The 17,358-nt window shown below is 38.9% G+C and overlaps 1 long non-coding RNA gene across 1 annotated transcript; it reads right to left on the bottom strand.

Annotated features, from left to right (window-relative positions):
- Positions 1-516: 516 nt before the first annotated feature.
- Positions 517-2,792, bottom strand: LOC130919274 (uncharacterized). Its single transcript, XR_009063931.1, has 5 exons — positions 1,811-2,792; positions 1,688-1,738; positions 1,196-1,487; positions 1,043-1,112; positions 517-908 (listed from the first exon to the last, which is right to left on the bottom strand). It is a non-coding gene; the product is annotated as an uncharacterized LOC130919274 (long non-coding RNA).
- Between the last annotated feature and the right edge of the window lie 14,566 nt (positions 2,793-17,358).

Genomic DNA, 17,358 nt, shown 5'->3' with positions numbered 1-17,358 from the left:
GTGTAATCGGGAGATTAACTCTTTAAGCGCGGTCAGTTTGTTAAAGCCTGCTGATTTTACCAAAATGAAAAACACGGTTACAGTACATCAAAATTAAAATACACACTACTGCAATAAAGGTTTAATTAGTGACTGAAAGATCGCCTGTGACCTATCACAGTGTGTACTTTAGTTTGTCAATTGTAAAATATACTCCAATTGAGAATTATTACAAAATTGCTGTCATCCTTACATTTTTATGAACGGACACATTAATATAGCTTCATTACAATTTAATGTATCAAAAACGTAATATTCTCTCAATGTTGCAACCAAACCAATTTTGTCTTTCATTTTGCTACTTAAATTCATTCATGTGGGTGAAGATCCTAATTAACTAATTCAGAAACTATATTAAACTTTCTGCTCCAGGAAAGGCACCTTTATTTCAAACAGAAATGACAAAATTTGTCATGTGTTAGTTGTTTTTTTCTTTTATCCCAGACAATAGTTGTAGGTTGTTTTAATTACCTGACATTTTTCGGCAAGCACTCCCGCCTTCATCACAGGTAATTAAAACTACCTACAACTAACATCTGGGATAAAAGAAAAAAAACAACTCATTTATAAGTGTAGAAAAATGAACTCAATACAACCAGTTCTGATGTGGTAAACTTTATTTTTTTAGTTTTATTATTTTTTATTATTATTGAGAGAATAGATATTTTCTTTAGTCAACAATCTCCTCAAAAAAGGTAAATCCATCTTCCAGATGGTTGAAACAGAACTTGAATGGCTCCAAGACATTGTAGTTCGTGCTCATCCTCTTCCATCTGCAGGATGCTTGGGAACTCCTACTGCATTGATTTTTTTTCCCCCTAGCCCTGTCCGAGGCTTTTGTGCTGTCTTGCACAATCCTTTTACCAAAACTGTTCATTGGAAAAGAGAAAGAAAAGAGCTATTTGAATATTACATAAGTAAAATAAAAATGATGCTTTGTTAATTTTATACTTGATTTTTCTTTTCAGGCATTGCATTAAACTAGGTATATAAACAATCTTACCATTTTTTCCCGCCATATCTTTTTGGAGTGGGCCACCACTATCTTGAAGGAGCTGTGGTTGCACCTCTTCCTAAAAATAAATCAGTGAATAAAGGGGGGCATGTTCAAAAGTGCGTCAGAGTAATGGACACTAAAAAGTCTTTAAAAGCTGACCTCAGCAATTATATTCAAATTTCACTTCTGTAACTGATAGACTGGTGGCACTTCACCCTGCAGTAATGCTTTTGCCTCATCTGTCCAATGGGCAAACTCTTTCCTGTGGCTCACATAAGTTGAAAAAATACAAAAATAAGTATTCCACATTTTCCAACAAAGAATTAAGGTGCTGTGCACCTACTTTCCTATGAATGCCATATCAACAGTTTCAAAGACTTACCATGCACCCAAGTTTGAAATTGTCCGCTAGCAATATACACCACCACTTCCTCAGAGTTGGCATATCAGTCTAACAAAAATTAAAAACAAGTGTAAATAAAGAATAACGACAAGGATATTTTGTAGCCCAATTTGAATGATTCGGTGAACTTCATTTTACAATGGTTAAACTCAAAGAGAGCATCCAGAACAGTGCAAAGAGCATACTACAAATGGATAAATGAATACAAATATCACAGAGGACAAAATTGGACAGTTAAACTCACCTACCATCAACAAGAAGATGCCACAGTCCTTCCCCTATGGCTGTCCTGGAAAACCCTAACGTAAGAATTTAACCGAGTCACTTCCTTCAAGTTTTGAATCAATGAATATACACACTTTTACAAATACCTCTATTTCACTTCCAATCCTCTCTTTCCATGTCCCCCTGTTGATTGACTGTCAACGTTTTCTGCAATTGAAAATATAGGTTCATATTAAATACAGTAGTTAAACAATTACAAACGTGTTTCCATGCATAAGAACACCAACCAGTCAGGTTTAAATGATTCATGCAAACAAAACAAGGGCGTAGGTTTGCATAGGGACGGTAGGGACATAACACGACCAACTTTTCAGGATGCTAAAGTTGTCCCCACCAACTTTTGAGCAACCTTACTTGCATTATATTCGTCCCTACCAATGTTGAGACCGGGCCAACGCCCTTGAAACAAAACATTCGCAATTTTAGAGTGGCATTTTAGAAATTTGCTTCAAATGATTGGATGAATCATCTGGAGTGCAATTCTGCTTTAATTGAATTGAACATAAAAGGATCGACTGGAACATACCTTCAAAACCAAACAAGGCTATTCTGGATCATCATGGAAACGCCATACCAATATGAATGGATACTGAATTTCATTAGAGATAACAATAGTTCCCTGATCTCATGATTGGATCTGTTTTTCTTCCCACAAATAATTGGAATTTGGATCATTTAATTTGTTATGATTTGACTGTTCTTTGAAAATGAACCAATGCTCCAAGTTGTAGTTGTTACTAATCAGCCTTACAGGCAAATGCATGTGTGGGTCACATCCTGTAGGCTTTCACCATGTTGCAACAACATAGGGGTCAGCCACAAATATGGTCCTTCCCTGAAAAATACATAATCTATACACACGGACATATGTTATATAAATACAAACGTACGCAGACACCTACATGAGCCCATACAAGCATTCTGTAGGCTACATAGTTAAAATACCCTACACACGCCAAAAAATACTTTTTTATACCTTTGAATGAGCTACTTGTTAGACAAGTTATAAATATGCATTTCATATCTGCAAAAAACAAACACAAAAACTTACATTTTACTTAATTGTACAAGTGACATTATGTTCTTTAGAGAAACTAAATCAGACATGTCCAAAGTGCGGCCCGGGGGCCAAATGCGGCCCGTGATCAAATTTCATCCGGCCCCCAGCCTCTGTCATAAAATCAGTAAGGTCTGGCCCACACACAGACTTAATAAATTGGTCAGCAGTACTGCAACCAGCAAATGAAGTAGCTTACACACGAAATGCTGCTCCTCATTTACCCACTAAAAGGCACCAGCACTTTAACCCTTTATTGCCAAATGTGTCACATTTGATACACCTAAAATTTCATGATTTTGAGACTAATTTAGGATTTTGACATTTCTTTTTGAAAAAACAAAAACAAAAACAAACAACAACAAAAAAACGATGGATGCAAGTCAACACATGCATTTGCAGGTTCTATGAGAAAAAAAACATGATTTCGCATGAGTTATAGATATTAGAGCGCTTATTACACATATTCATTTTGAATTTTCTTTTTACAAATTTGAAAAAATGGTTTCATTAGGACCTTATTTTTCAAATTTTGGGATTCTCTGATAATTGCTTCATGTTGCAGGTATTGAAGGGCTAAGCAACATTACCCCGTGTGACCTATTACTTCCATTTTCTAAAATGGCGACAATCAACAAAAAAAAAGAAAGTTGACTGTGACGGACGATGCTTCAAGGATAGGTGGAAATTGGACTATTTCTTCATTAAAATATGCAACAACTGTGTCTGCCTCATTTGCAAAGAGACAGTCGCTGTTTTTAAAGATTTCAATGTTAGCCGATTTTACCAAACAAGACACGCTGACATGTACGGCAAGATTACAGGGAAGATTCGCAGCGAGAAATTGAAGCAACTTGGAGCTAGTTTAATTTTACAGCATCAGTATTTCGCAAGAGCCCGAGAGTCGAAAGACAACGCCACAAAGGCTAGTTGTAGGATTGTTGAAATTATTCAATAAAAAAAAAAATAATAAAGCAAATGTGACACACTGAATGACTTGCTAAAATGTGCTTAAATATATTGTTCTATGTAAAGGACGTCAGCCAAGGTCGGCCCCCCACATTTTTACCGCACCAAATCTGGCCCCCTTTGCAAAAAGTTTGGACACCCCTGAACTAAATCCTCAAAATTCACAGTTGATTCCATTTCATTGTTCAGGCCAACGTTCCAAAAGTCAGCACGTGTCAATCAAACTTTCTTTTTTTAGACAATCAACACCATTTCTGGCCTCTTTATATTCAAGATTTGCATAAGCTAATGAGAATGTTGATTGGTTAAATAAACAAAGAGTAAATAATCAATTATGTCCAATTGTTAACTAATATAAGGAATAATAAGCCTATCCAGATTTCCACTGAGCACAACATTTGTCTCAGACATAAAAACATACCAGCCGTTCCTGGGCAGGATGAGTTTGAACCGTCCATGAAGCTCGGCATGGTCTTATATTGTCACCATTGGTCCTGTCTGCCACGTGGGTTTTACTGTGTTCGATGTCTATCAAAAAAAAAGTGTTAAGCACAGTCCAAAATCTAAAGTACATTACTACTTATGCTACTTACTTCCATTTGGATCTGTGTGACATCCCTGTATCTGCATGGGAAGACTACCATTTGGGGGTCGTGATTTAGTTTCTTCCCAATGGGGTGGTGATCTTGGAGCTAGTAAAAAAAAAACAAAATAATGAAAAAATATATAGCTAAGCAGAGTAACAATATCAAGAAAAAATTACAACCTTGTCCTATTTGGATCATGTGACAACATTCAAACGACAAAGGACCAGACAAAACAAATGAAGGCAAAACAACAACACCATACAACAACAAAAACAGCGAGCTGCGAATTGCAGGCATGTACATAATGAAAAATAAGAGTGCAATATAATGAAAACTACACAAAGAAGACTGTTCATTGTGAAAAAAAAAAATGTAAAAAGCATTAGCAGCATTAGCCAATTCGCTGCTGAATTCATCAGTACGTATTAAACAATATAAGTAGAGCAAAGTCACATGCAGTTAGTAAAGGAATACATTATTTAAATTACATTAAGAATACTAGATATAAGTACGGTCTTTTCAACTCAGAATAAACACCGCAAGTGTTGTTTAACTATTTAACATTTTTAAACATGCATACGCTTTTAAAAACTTTTTTTCAGTGCGGCCACTTACCGTGTTTTCTTCGCGAGAGGTGAAATAACGTAACTTGTTTTCGTCGCAAGGGTTGACGACATTTCCGGTCTGAGGGGACTGAGAGCGGCGGTATTGCGTCATTTCCTGTCTGCGGGATGGGTACTGAGAAGAGCGGCGCAGGGTACTGAGAGAGGCGGGCTGCAGCCAGACTCCTCTCATTTGGCAGGCAATGTTAACTGGCGTTCACCCTCGCTTCCCAACGTGAAAGCAACACTCGAAACTAACTAATAGCGTCAAACAAGTCCGAGAACCAAGGGCGTAGGTTTGCATAGGGATGGTAGGGACATAACACGACCAAATTTTCAGGATGTTCAAATTATCCCCACCAACTTTTAAGCAACCTTATTTGCATTATATAATGACTTCAGATATATAGGTCATTTATATTGTCTTCCTATATGTTGTAAGGATAGAAGTGATCCAACCATTATTAAGTGAATTACAATACTTTCATTATATTCAGACCCCTTATGTACACTGACCCCTTTTCACTCGTTGAATTCACTGCCCGACAGAAATACAACATGCTAAGACGAGGGATTTTTTTTGTTTTTTGTTTGTTTTTTGTTTTTGCTAAGACAAGGAATATTAGAAGTTTTTTTTCCGCCAGCAGCTGCCACTGTAAGTAATGTAAAAAGATGTCAATGTTGTGGAAGTGGGGAACACTCCACTAATTTTGCTACTACTACAGTGCTTCAAGTCGATTTTACTCACTTTTATTTGCTTGAAAATAAGCTTAACAGACTTATTTTAAGCAAAAAGTTTGTTTATTTAATCTTAAAAGAAAAACATGTTTGTCAGAAATGTTATTAATCCAAGAATATTGTTCAAAACATTATTCGAAAGATTTTTTTTTTCTTGATTTAGGTGAAAAATGACCAACTTTTTTAGATGGATGGGCTCAATATGAGCTAATAGTAATATTTACTTATAAAGTAAGTGGAAGAATCTGACGCATTAATCTGTTAACTATGGCCTTTAACACTCAAAAAAGAGAGAAAATTATCAGATTAAGACATAATAAATTTTCAGTGTGAAAGTATAGGTTAATACAGATTTATTTTGCATTAATCATTTAGCCTATCAATAAATTAAGTTCATATTGGTGAGAAATGTAGCCCTGACCCCCATTCACCAAATATGTTTGGTCTTTCTTGTTAATGTCCCGTCCCCAGCAAAAAGTGTACATGTTGGTTATGCTGTTTTATCGTCCTTACCAATATTAAGACCAAACCTACACCCTTGCCAAGAACAACAAAGGAAAGTGGACCGCACATATGCTAAATACCAGATATGCAAACAATAACTGTAGAGATCAACCATTTAGATAAATTAGACCTAATAAATAACAAAATCAAATGACAAATAATATACTGTATTTACCATTAATGCTGAGAAGTGGCGGACGAGACACTGTTACTTGACTTAAAAAAAAAATAAAATAAAAAATTTAAAAAAAACGGCAGGAGAAAAAACAGCTGACAAGGCACGCGTTGTAAAGTCGAAATCACGTAAATCGGGTACGTCGCAACCCAGGGACTACCTGTAACATATCGCATCGCTGGTCTGCGTGTGCACGAATGTCGCGTTTTGCTTCACCGCAAGACGGTTGGTTATATTTGCCTCGTCGCGCTCGTTCCAAAGAAAATGTATTGGACTCGAGCGACGTCATCTCCCTTGTGTTTTGCCCCTTAGAATTTTCATTTTCACTGAGTATTATTTTCACAGGCGTAGGACATTTTGGCTGGATACCATATCCTGTTTTGTTTTTCTTGCCATTGCATTGTTGAAGACTGTAATGGATTCAAGCATAGTTCATAACTTGGAAGACGATTTTAAATTAATGCTCAACTGTTTAGATTTTTAAAAACCACCCTTTAACAGCAATACTTGTCCAATCCATCTGAACTAAGAGGCCGTTTACATGGCGACGCTCAGAGAATACGACACATTTCATGTTTGCATTTACATGGTTCCGTCTCCATTCGAACGGTGTCGCAATAGCGTACCGCACGAATGCTATTTTTAGACCTTGACGTCGCCATTGTAACGCGTAAGTGGGTCATTATAGACACGCCCTCGCATACAAGCCATGTTATTTCTGTTTGTTTTCTCTGGTAATCTTTCAAAAAGAACATGCCAATCAAACACTGCTGCTTTGGAACTTGTAGAAACGACTCTAGACATTACGACATATTAAGGAAGTTTTCTTCATACCTTTCCCGAATCCAAAAACCCGGAGGAAAAAATGTGAAGAATGGATCAATTTACGCGGACGTCCAAAAGACCAGTTTAACGCCAGCAAGGTGAAGCCATTCACATTTCATATGCAGTAAACATTTTGTTGGGGGCCAAGGTCCTGCAAAAGGCGAAGAGGTAAGCCATTTTGATATTTTTACTTATTTTTTAGCGTGGCATTTTGCCGTGCTGCTTCTGTCTGACAATGATTGACCTGAAAAAAAATTAAAAGGGTATCTGACTTCTACTGTTACAATCGCTACACAAAAATAGCAATGTAAAATGCCCCAAGAACAGTCAGAGACGTAGGACAACCAGAGGATATAATATATATGAAAGACAGGGCATATAGTGTTAATCATAGGTTGATGAAACAGGAGAATGTCATTGTCAGTGGCTTACATGGCAATGCATACAAGAAAAAGGTGTTGATAAAAAAGCTAACTCAGCTCGTCTCTTTTCCCTTGTCTTTTTCAGCCCTCGACACTCAAGCCATCTATTTAACTGAACATTTATATGTTCTTCCACATCTTTACCAGTGAATTTGGAACCAGGGACATCATTTTTGGACAGAATTGGTAGGTTTACCTCAGTAAACATCTCGTTCTTACACTATTTCCATGCTTTTACTATTGGGGACAAACGGGAGGTTGACCCGCCTGGCCACAATTGCTAACCTCATGACTATTAATGAGCAAAAGTGACGTGTTGCTTGCGATATGCTATTCCGCTAGAAAACGATGTAGTATTCATGCTAGGCCCTTGGAGGCAGTGCAGTTTTAGAAGGCAACAGCCAACGATGCACTCCCTTAACAACAACTTCCTCAGCCCGGAAGACAACATACCCACCCACTCCAAGCATTGGCGTGCACGTGTTTTTTTTGTTCTGTTTCAAAAGGCACAAAATTACGAACATAAAATATATTTCAAATAAAAATATGATTAAAAACAGTAAACTAAAGCCAACGTCCTGCCATGCTTGATGTTTTGAATGTTTACCTGCAGCGACAGCGCATGCCCAAAATTACGTGCGCGAGCGCTGATGTAATTGAAGTGAGAGCGTTCCCTTCATATGGTTGCGGAGCAATCCGCGCAGTCAAATCGTTTTGTCTTTGGAGTCCAGAATCAAAAGTTTGCGTCTTTGCCTTCCGTTTTCGTCGTTCCCGGGTAAAGGCGAGGCCATTCCTCAATATAATTGTGTCCATGGGTGGGCACTGCCCACCCACGGACACGCTCTGCCCACCCAAAGAAAGCTGGATGTAGTACTAACGGCGGTCTGGGCACCGTGTATGGTATCCCGTTGATATATAGTAGTGATGTGTTCCAAGATTTAACATTCACGTTGTTACCTCCTCTTTCACCTTCAAAAAAAATAATAAAATAAAATTAAAAAAATTAAAAAAATTAAAAAAGAAATGAAATGTTGGTTTTGTTCCTAGGGGGCGCTACACACATTTATGCATATTTTTATTTATTTGATTTGATTTTTTTTTTTTTTTACATTTTATCAAAGTGTTTACCAGCGTTCACCTGGCTGTTGAGTTTGGTGAGTTTTGAAGCATTCTGAGGGGGTCAAAGTAGGGCTCAAAGGGTCGCGGGACAAGAATGACTGCTAGGGGGCGCTACATAGTGTATTTGGAATTTGTCTTTACACGGTATCAAAAATTGCACCTGTCTTGACCTGCCTGCCGATTTTGCTGCATTTTGAAGCATTCTAAGAGGGTCAAATTGAGCTCAAAGGGGCTGCGGAACAAAGAATAACTATGATAATAATAATACCACAATAGGTTACCTAAAAAAGAACATTGTCACCTGCATGTCCATACTGTTCAGTTATGGATGTGTTTTAAGTCAAATGAAATAAAATAAACTTTTATTTGTTTAGACCAAATCACAACAACAGTTATCTCAAGGAATAAACAAAACAATTTTTAAGGTGCAGTAGCCCTACGCTGGATTTCGACCCACTTGAGCATTGTAGCTTTTTTTTTTTTTTTTTGCCCCCCCCAGGTAAGACTAATGCCCACCCACACCTGAAATCCTGGTAACACCACTGTGTCTTGGTGTCCCAGCATTACCATGTAAACGGCTGTCGCCGTCAATGGCACCCAAAGAATTAACGATATTAGATACGTTAATTGCACAGTTCAAGATATCCGGGCAGACTGACCAGATGTCATACTGGATAGCGTTTTTTTTTTTTTTTTTGACAGTTAAACACTTCTTTGCCACTTCCTGGAAACGGGTGGCTGATGTTAAACCCACGCAATTAAAAGTGCAGTTTAACTGCTGTTTCCTGCTAAGGCAAGGAATTGACTGAGATATCCCCATTGAGTGATGAACACAAGATAGACTTTACTTAAATGGTTAATGAGGAACTGGGATCTTTACCCTGTAACAAATGTTCTACGTGCATTGTAATTATTGACACATTTTTTGGGAAGAGATTTATATATTTACTTTATAAAGGCTGATATTTTAATTGAAGTTTTGTACCAGATCTCATTATAGTGTCTATAGACTTCCATGTCTTCACCCAGGCCCGGCAGTGTGGCCTTTGATTAGCATCGCCATATGTCTGGGTGGGTGTACACATCCTGTTTACACAGTTTGCTGGGTTTATTTTAACCATGACCTCTGGGCCATGTCGCTAGGTCAAACTGAGAGGTCGTACGCAGACACACATCCAGGCTTACTGATGGCGGTGGACAGCTGAATGCCTTCAACTGTGTGTGCTCATGTGTACATATGTGCACACGTGTGTGAGTGTGGCATCTCTGGTCTTGAGCGTGTGTCGGAGAAGAATATCAAAGGTTCTTTTCACAGCTGCATAAATATCCACCAGGTAATATCTCACAGAGAACCACTCTGTTCTTCGCACAAACAACAACATGACAAAAGACAACAAGGACCCTGCTGATTGTGCAAAAAAGTTTATGAAAATAAAAACGATTTCTACTGTGACCATCAGAGAACGCTGGTTCAGATGGAGATTTTTGTCACAGCCAAAGCTAATTGACTGTGATAAAAAGCATGGTAATGGGTTTGACTCCCATACGGGCCATGAGATACGGTCTATTTCAAATCTTTCAAAACAACAATGGACCGGAGAAAGGAAAACTTTGCAGAACAATATGTTGGCTGTTTATGTGTCTAGATTGCAGCTCACCGCCGTTTAGCTCAGTTAGTGAGAGCGTGGTGCTCATAACGCCAAGGGTAATATAATCAATCAGGGAATAGTATCATTTCTCAGATTTACTGTTTGGCTGTTTGTATTACTCTAACATACCCAATATGAAATAACTAGCACTTGTACCATAGTTAAAGGAAAACAAGCAGAATATTTGGCATAAGAGATACATGACACCTTCTTATCACGGAAGCCCAACGTGTGTGTCATACAACTGACTGAGCAAGATTGACGCTGATAAGCCCACGTCTGCACCACCAACTCTCGCGATTAGTTCTACTGGACAGTATAAAACAAATGGCGGGAGACCCTGTCCCAACACAGGGAACACCGGAGAACACCCAATATCCAACTGTTAACACGACTGACAAGACTCCAAGAGTCGCAACGGTGAGGTTGCAAAAATCCACAACCCTTGTTTCCCTGACAACAGTAACTCCCGAATCCTCCTCTCCAATCCACAAACAGACAAGAAACCCAAACACACCCACCATGGCCCGCCTAGTGAGAGCCTTCAAAAGACTGAAAGTTTAACTAAGCGTTGTCATTTTTCTTGGGAACCTTTTGTTGACGTGTGATAGGGTGACCTTGCCTCCCCGCTTGAGTCTGTTTCTGTTTCGCTCTGCCGTTTGAATGCTGTCGATTTGAATAAATTGTCAATTTGTGCTTCCAAGCCTTTTTCCAGCTTTCAAAATGGAGTTGGAGCTGTGCCAGCTTGGGTCCGGCTGTCCGGCTGGCGCGATTCCGGCAGTCTGGCTAAAAGCTTAGATTCCTTCAGTCAGAGTGTGGTGCTAATAACGCCACGGTCACGGGTTTGACCCCCGTAAGGGCCATGTGATATGGTGTTCAGATTCAGAGTTTATTTGTCATGGAAGAGTAACTGAACTTGATAAGATGGAAGAAATCGGATTTTTGCTCATGAATTTGTTTTGTTACAATCATGCTGTGCTCCTTCCAGACCGATATCAACTTTTTGATCAATGATGTAGTTTTGCCACGTTCTTGCTACCGAATACATGGTGGTTAGCTGGGTTCGAGATGTATGTGCATCTTGGCCATCACCTGGCTGGTTGGCTCAGTTGGTCAGAGCGAGGTGCTAATAACGCTAAGGTTACAGGTTCAATCCCCCTACAGGCCATGGTATGTGGTGTTCAACAAGAAGAGTAACTCAAATCTTTTAAGACAATAATGGAAAGAAGAAAGGGCAACCTACCTTATAAATATGACAAATGAAAAAATGCTGTTCCAGCCCTTTATCAAATCTTACATCCATGAGAATAATTAGTCACGTTTTGCTGCCGAAAACCTGGTGGTTAGTTTGGTTTGACGCGGATGAGTATGATGTTCAATGAGAAGAATTACTGAACTGTATTTCAAATCTTTCAAAACAACAAAGGACCGAAGAAAGGAAAACTTTCCTGTTCTTCACAATCATGCTTTGCTGGTTCCACACCTATATCACGCCTTCCATCCATGAGAATAATTAGCAATGTCCTTGCTACCGAATACATGATGGTAGGCTGGGTACTATGTGTATGGGCCTAGCCTAAGGCTCATGGCTCATATTGTTTGATATGTGGTGTTGGCTGGGTTCAACATGTATGTGGATGTATGACACGACAGGGCTGGTTAGCTCAGTTGGTCAGAACATGGTGCTAATAACGCCAATTTCACAGAGTCGATCCCAGTATGTGCCATGATATGTGGTGTTCAATGAGAAGAATAGCTCAAATATTTCAAGAGAATACTGGACAGAAGAGATTTGACATGCCTAGTCAACATCTCATGGCTGGTTAGCTCAGTTGGTCAGAGTGTGGTGCTCATAATGGTTGTGGGTTTGACCCACATATGGGCCATGAGATATGGTATTCAATTAGAAGAATAATTGTGGTGTTCTGAGCTTGTCTTCTTTTTGAATACCACAAAACATGTCCATTTGAATGATGCTGTTTTGAATATTTACTGGTAGCCACTGCGCACGCCCAAAGTGATGTGTGCGAGTGCTGACATCATCAGAGCAAGAGCGAGAGTTCATAATGTTGCACAGCAATCCCCGCAATTGAATCGTTACACTTTGGAGGCCATAATCAAAAGTTTGTGTCTTCTCCATCTCCATGTAAAGGCGAGGTCATTCTGCAACACAATCTTTGCGTCTTGATGTCTCAGCATCACCATGTAAACAGCTCATATGATTTTCTTTGGCACAATCATGTTGTGCTTGTCCAAAGCCTATACCAAGTCTTCACATTGAATGATCGGCAAAATTTCTACCACCAATAGCGTACCGCACGCAGGCTATTTTTAGACCGAGACGTCGCATCGTAAAGTGGAAGTAAAGCCGAAGTGGGACATTATAGACCCGCCCTCGCATGGACACAACGTAATTTGTGCTACTTTTCTCCGGTAATCTTTCAAAAACGAACATGCTGATCACGCATTACTTTTTTTGGAACTTGTAGAAACGACTCTAGACATTACGACACATGAAGGATGTTTTCTTTATACGTTTCCGGAAACCAAAAACTCGGGAGGAAAAAATGTGAAGACCGAATCAACTTGCGCGGACTTCAACACTAGCTCGGTGAATCCATTCACATTTCATATGCAGTAAACATTGTGTTGGGTTGGCATTGTCTTTCAGAGGACAAAGAGGTAAGCCATTTTTATATTTTTAGCTTATTTTTTTAGCGTAACGTTGTGCCGTACTGCTTCTGTCTGACAATGAATGACCTGAAAAGAATTACAATGGTATCTGAGTGCCACTGTTACCATTTCTGTTATATATATACAGTGGTACCTCTACATACGATCGCTTCGACACACGAACTTTTCGACATCCGACGTAAAATTTGACTCGCCATTTGTTTCTACATCCGACGACATGCTCGAAATACGACGACAATGGCAGCACCGCAGACGAATGCACGGCGGATTTTCTTGTGTGACAAATCAACACTGGTTTCAGAAAAGGTTGGTACAGGTGGTGAAACAAGGAAAAAGTTGACGCTTACCTTCTAAATGAAGATGCAAATGACAGAAAAATATGAGCGTAGGGTGGGCATCCGTGAAATGGCTCAACAATACATCTCCACGGTCCTCCTCCGACCATCGTTCGCTAGTCTTTATAAGTTAAGCTGACAATTCTTATTGTGGTAACATCTCCAGAGAAATCGCCAACTTCGCCACGTTTTTATCATTTATTTCACAACTTATTCAAAACAAAAACACCTTCTGTCTGCCGCAATAGGGAATGGGACGTACTACGTCACTGTTTGGACGCGCCTCCATGATGGCAATATGATTTACTTCCGGTTCGGCAGAGTCAATGCTGATTGTAACGTGTGGTAGTGCTAAGCTAACTCTTTCGGTGTTTTAGAAAGAAAATATGGGTGCTTATTGTTGCGTTACCGGGTGCAACAGCATCTCCTACGAAAAAAAAAAGGGGTTAGGAAAAATGGACTCACTTTTCACCGTTTTCCTGCATGGAGGACCAAATATCAGATCACGAAGGTACGACGGATGGCTGGATTGCAGCGGTTCGTCGGAAAAGCATTTCTTATGATCATATTTCTGTTGGAATGAGAGTGTGTTCCTGTCATCTCTACTCTTGTAACTTGAACGATTTATCCACGATAAGATTTATCTGCCTCGGTAGCAATGCTCGCCTACTACGACTCACCTACCTGTTGTGTTCCTAGGTAAACCTGCTGACAACAAATCCCGATTTGTCACCATCTCTCTTCTTGGATCATTTGACAAAGAAAATTTGTTCAATGGAGTGGTTCCATTTGTCCTGTGTCGGACTCAAACAAGCCCCTGCTGCAGACGCCATCTGGGTCTGCCCTTCTCGTCGATGAACTGCGGGCTTTTAACTTGTGAAAATGCAAGAACTGTAATGCACATATTTATTCTGCCTGGCTATTTAACTATGGCCAGTGACGTATTATTATTATTATTATTTTTTTTTAAACCACTTTGACAAAGACACGTTTCATTGTAATGTTGAATTTATATATTCTATTATTATTTTTAAATTATAATATTCTTATTTGCACTTATGGAGACTTTCGACTGTCAATTCAAATAGTGTTGGAAAAGTTGCAATACCTAAAATAGAAATGCAAGAACTGTAAAGTACATATTTTTACACCTTTATTTACCTAAGGCCACTGGATGTTTTTTAACTGCTTTGAAAAAATACAGGTTTTGTTGTGATCTTGTATTTGTATAGTATATAGCTTTTTATAATGTATTATGTATTATAATATTTGCTGTCCCCTGCCAGAGTGTGGGCCATTTTGTACTAAAAGGATTTTAAACTGTCAGTTCAAATACTGTGTTGGAGACTAGTACTTGCAATACTTAAAATGGAAATGCAAGAACTTTAAAGCACATATTTATCCTGTCTGGCAATTTACCCAAGGCCAGTAAATAGTGTTTTAAACTGCTTTGACAAAGACACGTTTATTGTGATCTTGTATTTGTGTATTACTTATAATTATATAATATTTGCTGCCACCGTCAGAGGGTGGGCCTTGTTTGCACTAATTTAAAGATTTTAAACTGTCAATTAAAATATCGTATTGGAGAAATTGCATTACTTGAAATAAATCTATTGCAACTTATCAGTCCCAGTTCTTGTCTACAACACTGTCCAAAAATTGTCAATGCATATTCCAAATAGAATAACAAAATTAAGTCACCTGACTTTGTAATTATTACACCTGTTTATTATGAAGACCTGAAGTAAACAACAAGCAGTTACAGTTTGTCAAGAAGTTGTTCAAGTCATGTTTTGGTATTCATATTTTATTGACTTTTCACAACAACACTTGGGATCGTGTTTGTAAGAGCAGAGCAAACTGAAGTTTCAGCGTGCACTCTTCGCCTTTCCAACCTCTCATAACGCTGTTGTCAGCATTTCATATGCAGGTTTTCCTAGTAACACAACAGGTAGGTGAGGAGGAGGAGTAGGTTAGCATTGCTACCGAGGCAGATTTACACAACAGTAAAAAAAACAACAACAAAAAACGTATTGAAACCAAAACGGATAAATCGTTCAATTTACAAGAGTAGAGATGAGGGGAATACTCTCATTCCAGCAGAAATATGATCATAAGAAATGCTTTTCCGACGAACCGCTGCAATCCAGCCATCAGTCGTGCCTTCGTGATCTGATATTTGGTCCTCCATGCAGGAAAACGGTGAAAAGTGAGTCCAGTTTTCCTCGCCCTTTTTTTAGTCGTAGGAGAAGCTGTTGCACCCGGTAACACAACAATACACACCCATAATTTCTTTCTAAAACACCGAAAGAGTTAGCTTAGCACGACCACACGTTACAATCCGCATTGAGTCTGCCGACCCGGAAGTGAATCATATTGCCAGCATGGAGGCGCGTCCAAACAATGACGTAGTACGTCCCATTCCCTATTGACGGTGTTCTCAAGAAAGCATTCAAAGTGAAAGTGAAACTCAAGCTCACCGGTCTCTCTGGCACGTCAGCTCCGCGGTGCGTTCAGGGTCAGCAAAAAACGTCCGCCACATTAGAACCCGATTCGTTACATTAATACAGGAATTATTATTATTATTATTCCGATTTTGATTTATAATTTATTTGTTTTGCTATGTGTAATTGCCATTTGTAATAGTACCAGCAGTATTTTTTAAGGATTTAGTGAAGGTTTTTGGGCTGTGGAACGAATTAATGGAATTATAATGTATTCCTATGGGAAAATCCTGCTCGACATACGACCATTTTGACTTACAAACAAGGTCCTGGAACGGATTAACTTCGTATGTAGAGGTACCACTGTATGTATATATATATAAATATATATATATATATATATATATATATATATATATATATATATATATATATATATATATAAACAACTTTAGTAAGGGGGAAGTATAAATAAATTATAGGATTAAGATGTGTTATCAATGAAAAAATTAAAAGTGTTCGTTGGCTGTCACTGAGTAGCATTTGCGATCGCTACACAAAGCTAACTAAATTACCCCCAAGAACGGCAAGAGACGTAGGACATCCAGAGGATATATAAGAAAGACGGCTGATGGTAAGGATAGCTTGTTGAAACAGGACAATGTCATTGTCAGTCACGTCGATAAAAAAGCTAAAGCTATGCTTAGGTCGGCTCGTTTTTTTCGTCTTTTTCAGCCTTCGACACTAAAGCCATCTCTTTAACTGAACTTTTTTATGTTCTTCCACATCTTTGCCAGTCAATTTGGCACCAGGCACATCATTTTCGGAGAGAATTGGTAGGTTTAGCTCTGTAAACATCTCCTTTGTACACGATTTCCATTCATTTCCTATTAGGGACAAACGATGGCTTGTCCCTACTTAGCGACAGTAGCCAATGTCATGAATATTAATGAGCGGAAGTGACGTGTTGCTTGCGGTACGCCATTCCATGGTGACTAGCTTGGTTCAGCGTGTATGTGTATGTAGATCATAGGTCATAGTCGGTTAACTCAGTTGGATCGAGCGTAGTGCTAATAACGCCATGTGTTTGACACCTGCATGAAACTACAGTGTGAAAAAAACCTACTTGTAATAAATGCCATGTATGATTAATAAATGTAAACAGTATTCTGGAGTAAGCATACAGCAAAAAAATAAAATGAATGAGCACAGGAAAACCCTGTTGGGCAGGAAGTGGCAGCTGCTGCCATGGTAACAAAGTGAAACCCAGAGCAGTGAGAAATACGCCTCGCTGGGCGCTCTTGACGTCACTTCTAGTAGCACTGACTCAAAGGCAGCAGCTGCACGGCACACAAAGCTTGGTGGATGCGGGCACACACAAAAATGACAAGAGACACAACAACAAAAAAAATTGCAGGCATTGTCCTTTCAACAAAATCATTGTGGTGGAAAATCCCCATATGTTCAGTAAACACTATGGAGGACAAAGCGCAAGTGACAGCATTAAGAAA

This window comes from Corythoichthys intestinalis, chromosome 7 (genome assembly GCF_030265065.1).
Source record: "Corythoichthys intestinalis isolate RoL2023-P3 chromosome 7, ASM3026506v1, whole genome shotgun sequence".
NCBI lineage: Eukaryota > Metazoa > Chordata > Actinopteri > Syngnathiformes > Syngnathidae > Corythoichthys > Corythoichthys intestinalis.
This window is presented reverse-complemented; position numbering and strand designations above follow the sequence as displayed.